This window comes from Gallinula chloropus, assembly GCF_964237585.1.
Source record: "Gallinula chloropus genome assembly, chromosome: 5".
NCBI classification, from domain to species: domain Eukaryota; kingdom Metazoa; phylum Chordata; class Aves; order Gruiformes; family Rallidae; genus Gallinula; species Gallinula chloropus.
Window position 1 is genome coordinate 22,798,031 of NC_140090.1, and position 7,074 is coordinate 22,805,104.

At 39.1% G+C, this 7,074-nt stretch overlaps 1 long non-coding RNA gene across 2 annotated transcripts; it reads right to left on the minus strand.

Moving 5' to 3' along the window:
* Positions 1-448: 448 nt before the first annotated feature.
* On the minus strand, positions 449-6,702 carry LOC311192288. Of its 2 annotated transcripts, XR_014617327.1 has the most exons (4): positions 6,387-6,702; positions 6,162-6,281; positions 2,040-2,197; positions 449-564 (listed from the first exon to the last, which is right to left on the minus strand). It is a non-coding gene; the product is annotated as an uncharacterized lncRNA (long non-coding RNA). The 2 variants fall into 2 exon arrangements; XR_014617328.1 differs by lacking the exon at positions 449-564 and having other exon boundaries at positions 1,955-2,197.
* Positions 6,703-7,074: the final 372 nt, after the last annotated feature.

Genomic DNA, 7,074 nt, shown 5'->3' on the forward strand with positions numbered 1-7,074 from the left:
CAGCCCTCTCAAGAGCTGTCACAGAGTTGCATTAACAGCACATATTAGTCTGAAATTTCTGAAGCTTCTTTGGAGAAAGATTTTCTGTGGCACCCATCTGGGGAATCTGGGTTTACGACACACATCTTGGAGCCTTTCTGTTTCCTATAAACATAATGACATTTAAGAAGTGTATTCTTTGGCAATGTTTAAACACGTTACATTTTGCAGAAATAGGATTGCAAAGGGGCTTGCAATTAACTGAGGAACATTTTTGGAATTTGACAAGCTCCTGTCTTCTCCTGTCTTTTTTGTGATCTTTGATATTTTCTTGAAATATCACTAGAAAACATATACTTAGCAATAAAACCTCATTTAGTTAGACTAAATTAGATAAACTACATTTCTTAAATGTGCTCACATCACCTTTTCAATTACCTTCTCCAGGTATATCTTTGCAGTTTTCTGGCCTCAGAACTCAGGACTTTTTCTCCTGGAGACACAAGTCCCATGATGCTGCATCACACTGGTTACAGGTCGATTAGGTTCAAGGAAGTTCTCAATTCCATCAGGTTCACCCAAAAGCTGATAAAGATTCCAAAGCTCAGTTTTAAGCATAGAACCAGAATTTATAGTCGGGGGAAAAAAAATTCTAATCATTCTAACTCAGAGCAAGAACAGAGAGATATTATTGTGTGTAAAATACTTAAGGCAGCTTTTTCTGCATTTAGAGTAGGGTCAGCTTTAGCAAGGTCAGCTTGACTCTTGTTGCTGTTTCATAACTTCTGCCTGACTAGCGACAACCTGGAAAACATCACACCTCCATTTTCACACCCACTGCCATCATGCTGCATGGCAAACAATGATTAGAAGCCAACCTATTTACAGCCCAGCGAAACCAATGTATTTACAACCTAGTCCAGCTCAGGAAACCCCTCAACTTCAAATCAATTACACAGGTGCAAATGACAGCCTATTTAGCACTTGATTTAAATTTCAAGGTTTTACAAATTAAAGAGGCTTTAATTATGGATGCCATACTTCTAGCTCCGAAGGATACCATTCCTACATGAAAGCTGTGAGATCTGTGCATAGTCTATGCAGTTAAATGAAAACATAATTCTGACATCTTAAAATTTAAGCGTTATCATTCCAGGAAAAAATGAGGCATACAAAGTGTCAGTCACAAATATGATGAATTTGTATATTTGCAAATGAACAGGTTATTTGTTAATGCAATAAGGCGAGCGTGTGAAAGCTGCAACATACCGCCTCCTCTAATATTTTGCCCCTCTTATTTCCATTAACACTCAATGAATACGCAATCTGAAAGCGCAGAGGAGTGCTGGGAGGATGACTGTCACCAGCATCGGTAATGTTAACAAACGCCTGGCATTTCAACGGAAAGGAATGCACACAGTGGACAGAACGAACCAATGGGAACTGATTCCCAACCAGAGGCTGTGCCAAATCACTTGAATTTATGCCCAGTGGCGATTGTGTGATAGCTGGAAGTTGGGATGCACATTCCTCATTGTGAGTATGGTCATACTCTAAAGGGTGAATTAAATCAATGCAAAGCTGCTTTCAGTTGGATGTGAAGGCTAACAGAAATGTGTTCTAGTTCAAAGCAGAGGAGCAGACAGTGACACTTGTTACTAAACACTAGCTGGCAAACATGACAAAAGAAAAGACCTGAGGCAGCAGTCTCCATGTCGATGGGATGCGTATCAATGATGCAGGAAATCCAGAAGCTACCCTGTTTTCTAGATTCCTCATCCTTCCTGGCAGCAGAGGTAAAACTGGGTGTAAGAGGAGGGGATTGGGTGCAGCACCACAGCACAGAGACACTATATGCTCGGTTTGCTGCTTTACCTTTAGTGTAAAGAAAGAAGACATTGCTGGGATATTTGGACAAATGCCTAAAAAAGTAACAGGTACAGAAGCTTCTGTAAATCAGTCTGAAGAAACATGCTTTGACAGTGCAACGTATCTTTTTAATTGCTCTACAGGTGCTTTATTTGGGGTACAAAGCTGAGGCCCTCTCCCTGACCTCGTACCTCCATATGTATATTCTGTTCATTATCATTGGCGGTGACTTTTCCTTTATCCAGTTCCTCTGCACGCTGCCCTATTGTGTCAATCCATGCTTAGGTGTCTTTGTTTCCTGATGAAGTTTTTTCTTTCAAACAGCAAGCTTAGACCTCAGCTCTTCCACCTAAATTATTACAGAAGAGAATTGGTAATTAAGTTTTAACAAGATTTAAATTATATTAAAACCAGACAGTTAAAAGGAGACACTGCCTTGGGCTTTGATGTAAATTTGTATAATTATTTTTAATCCTCTGGAGGATGCATGATTATGTTGCTGTATTTATAAAAATACTGCCCTGGAGGCACCAAAATGAATTTTATAGTCCACCGATTTGCATATTAATACTAGTCAAATCTATTTCTTAGCAAATAAAGGTCTGTGACAGTTAACAAAATTTCCAAAGAATTTTACAATACTTATAACCTAGATTAATTTAAAAATAAAAAGTATGTAGTAAAGACAATGTAAGAAAAGCAGCACAGCAATAAGCATACAGGAGAGAGATAAAGCTAAAAAAAGCACGTATGGACTTTTAACAGTTTAGTACAAGAGGAAGTAAGTGTTACATAAAGACTCAGGGTCTGATCCAAAGGTCTTTGAAGACACTTGGGATGAACATTTCAAACAATACACAGTCCTGTGTATTTGTCTGTCCACAAAACCACGATCACTGTAAAAGATCCTTCTCTAGATCAAATGTCCTTAGATACCTTTCAGAATGAGACTAAAACTCAGGGATGAATGATATTACTTGCTACAGCCCAAAATCATAATCCAGAGGCAGAAACTTTAATGTCCAAACTTTTTATCACCAATATAGGAAAGGCTTGAGTTTAATGGTGGAAGATCATGGATGTAGAGCTATCCTGTCTATGCTGATACATACAGGAAATAGTTAAGATTTCCTGTTCTCAGTTATGAAATTACCCTGTAAAATCCTAATAAATAATAAAACTCTAGCTGGTTTTATCCCTTACTTGTCCTGCATTTCATATTTTGTAAGAGGTATTTTCAAAGCTGGAAGTCCTACTCCTACAATGCTAAGAAAAGGTATAGGCCTTTGGAGCTTGCCTAGACAATAGCAGAATAACTGTAGTGACACTGTACCAGGTCAGGGTCCAGTCCTGAATGTATATGGAGAGAAAACTCGTACCAGCAGTCAGTCAGTCAGTCAAAAGGCAATAAAGTCGATGGGAGATTTCTTTGTGCATGGATGGAAAAATTACCATCATAGTTAATAGTAATGCATTTTGTTATCAAGATAAATCCATTGGCCTTGCAGTTTATCTCCCTATGGAACTAATGTATTGTCAGCTGAAATAAAGTGTTATCATCAGCACAATAATTATCATTGTAATAATCTTAAACAATTATTTAGATTAGAAACTTGTCATATTGTCCAAGGTTATGAGGAGAGTTAAATACAAAATTTTGTGAGTTTTCCACACACAGAGTGGAGATGAAGTGCTGCTTGTGTGCCAAAAATTAAAAGAGAAAGTGCCACTGCAGATAAGGTGAATTTTGCAAAAACAGTTGAGTGTCAGTCAACTGCTGGCTCAGGGCAACACTTGTTAGGCCATAAATGAGCTGATTGCATGTTCAGAACTACAATTTCCATGAAGTCTCATTCAAGGAGATATTAACGATCATTATTTAACTGTGACAAAATGGTGTCACAAAGGGAACATATATCTGACACTCTCCACTGGTCCCCTGCAAGAATAACTCCTGATTTGTGAGCTTTTACCCTATGCACATGTTTAGCCAAAATGATAAAAGAAAAGGCAAAAATTATTTAAAAATAAAAGTAAAATAAAAGATGAGCAGCTAAGACTGAGTAAAATATTTCTGTGATGCTTCAAGGTTGATTGCCAATCACGTATATAATCTTGGGGACAAAATGAGGTGTTCTGAAAAAGCAAGCACAGAAAAAATCCTGTTTCTTTTTTTGAAATCAAGAAATTCTTGGTGGGTTATTGAGATCATTTGCACTTGGAATTTTGTACCCACAATCAACTGCAGGAAATAAATTACAGATGTGATTCTATGGAACTTGCCCTTGCACAGTGCTAAGCACCGGCTTCGAGATGAAAGGCAGGCAGGGGTTGAAAACACCCAGCTCCTTGGAGTTCCAAAGATGAAGAGAATAAATGACAGTACTGGCAATGGGTCAGACATGAGCACACGATCACTCTTCTGCAGGGTAAGTCACAGCACATGGCACAATATTTATGCTAGCCTTGTGGTGGCTATAAAAGGATAGGCTGTGAAACTTCCTGATCCAGGCAAACCTTTTCTTCAAGAATTGTTCATTAAATATGAGCTAGCAGAGGAAGCTGGACTAGTACGGACCTTTATATCTATGAGGTTGTAATATTTGTGACTCAGAATCACATGCCACAAACCCATATTTACTATCTTGTAGTCCCGTGATTTGTAATATCTGACTACAGAGTCAGACAGAAATGCATAGTTCTTGTTAGTAAAATATACTTAAATGCTTAGCCTTTGTTTGCAGTGCAAACCTTCCATAAGTAGAGAGTAAATTTTAAGGTCTTCACCTATTTATCTTCAAGAGTTTGCCAAATGTATATCATTTATACATACAGAGTTATAAACAGTACTGCATTTAACAAATATATATTTGGAAAAGCTACAAGTAGAGAGATGTGGCTTATGATTTTAAAATATATTTTTCCTTTTTTTTCTCTTTCAACATGCTTGCCCTGAGGTTAAAAGTAAATTCAAATGATCTTTAAGGTCCCTTTCCACCCGAACCATTCTATGTTTCGATGATTTTTACACATACACAATACCACTGCAAGGAGATGGTTTTGCAGGCAAACATTCAAAATTGTTCCCTGTTCAAATAGCTTGCTTTTTAATTTATGTTAATAAATAATCTGTTTGGCTTGTGTCTCTGTGCACGTGTCAGGGTAAAGATGAACACAGACAGAATGAGGAGATGGCCAAAGGAACCTTCCTTGTCTTCAGTCAGCCTGCGGGAAAAGTCACTCACAACTGCAGTGCCCTGGGCCAGCCCACTCTGACTGTCTGATGTACAGTGCTCCCATCAAGGGCAAAGAGGTAAGAGTGCTGCCATTGCCACAGATGGGCTCTGTTTGCCAACAGAGGGGCACCCGAGTGGCTCAAGTGGTACTCCTGACTGAGAAGGAATCCCAGCGCTCTGAATTTATTGAGACAATGCAACTCTGCCCTGCCCCCTGTTTGGGGACGCTTGCATTGTGAACAGCTTAGTTGTAAGAAAAGGGAAGGTAAAACTGATGCTAGGGTTACCTTTGATCTACACAAAAGCAGCACCAACGAGGCACTGGAAGTAAGATTACACACAACAGTATCTGTATATCTGTATAGCCACAGTACTAATGTAATACTACAGATAGCTGATTTATCACCAACATCTTGTTCCAGGAGCTTGCAGCCCTGTTTCATACTTGGAATGCCTCATTATACAGAATCTGCACCCCTGGACTCTTTCCTGTTCTGGGTGGTGTCATTTTGAAGTAATACATTATCCGTTTCCATCATCTGGTGATGCATTACCAGAATACATCAGAAAAACAGCTGGCTCAGTCTCTCAATCCTTGGCGTCCAGCAACAGCTGACTGTGATGATATATTACATGAACTCTTCAGCCTATCATTGTAATACATCAAAACAAGGCACTGGTCTGAAGGTGTATTACTCAAAGAAAGGCGAACCTGAGTGAACCTGTCCAGGAGAAGGGTTCTGGTGTAATTATGGAAGAGAAGTTACAGTACACTGCTCAGAGAAGGTTTGTTAACTTCAAAATTTCGGTGCATTGGTAAAATACAATTTGCATTAATACAGATGATATTATGGAAGAAGGTCACGTTGGTACTCACTTTGGAGATAAACACCTCGACAAACAGAACTCTGTCAAAATGTTGCAGCGTGCTGTGTATCAGCGAGCTGCCAATTGTAGAATTGAGCCAAATGGGACTGGAGTTCAACTGATAAAAATATTCCTATTCTTTTAATTTCTTTACGAAAGACATAGACAAGAACCTCATATTTGAGTGTAGTAACTGAAAGAACATCCTACCAGTGGGTTCTCACCGCTGCTGCCTCTGGTGGCACTCTCAGGGGATTCCAGCTGGTATGAGTCTGTGGAAAAGCAGCAGCAGAGGAGAGGGCCTGAGGCATTGGTCTTAAAGAGCTGGAGCTGAAAAAAGAAAAAAACAGAAATTGAGACAATCAGCAGCAAATAAATATAAAAAAAATTTAATTAAAGACTTTTCATGAAAGTTAATTTAGTGTAGCTACTTACACCAGACTTCAGCTTCCTGGATGAACAAGATGAGGACTGCAGACTTGATGTAGGAGTGCCTTGGACTGTTAAACTGATGGCAAAGCTGGTTCCTCCAGCCTATGCTTCTCGCTCTATTTGGTCAGGGCTTCCATTCTGTTCAAAAGACAGCAAATGCTCCCAGAATTTTCCCTCTGGATTAGATTCACATGGAGAATTAGAATATGAGCTGTGCTCTTCATGTGCAAACCCAGTGATGATGGGCAGGGCATGGGAAGAAATTCAACCAATTAGAACTAAGGCAGCAAAAAGTTAATTTGCCTCTAATGCCAGAAGTATTGCTACTCAGTATTGCTTCAAAGACTCATCTGCCTCACCATTTTTCTGTCTCTCTCTCAAGTTACGGCTTCTTTTTAATGGGGCTCAGGATAGCTCCTTCAGTGTATGCTACTGACTTTACATCCCTCTGTCCCTGTAATATCAGCTTCCATGATCCCTTTCTTCTCCTGCCTGTCATGCTGCTATGTATATGCTTACAGTAATGACCTTAGAATTGAACACTTTCCTAATGAAAATTCCTGCAGCCTTACTTCAGTCGCTTTCCATCCTGCTGCTGCTATCTACAGAATGTAAACTTTGGTTGGTTTCCTACAGATAAACATATGTTAAAAACAGAGCATAACATAGTATTAGTTTAATCTGTAGGGTT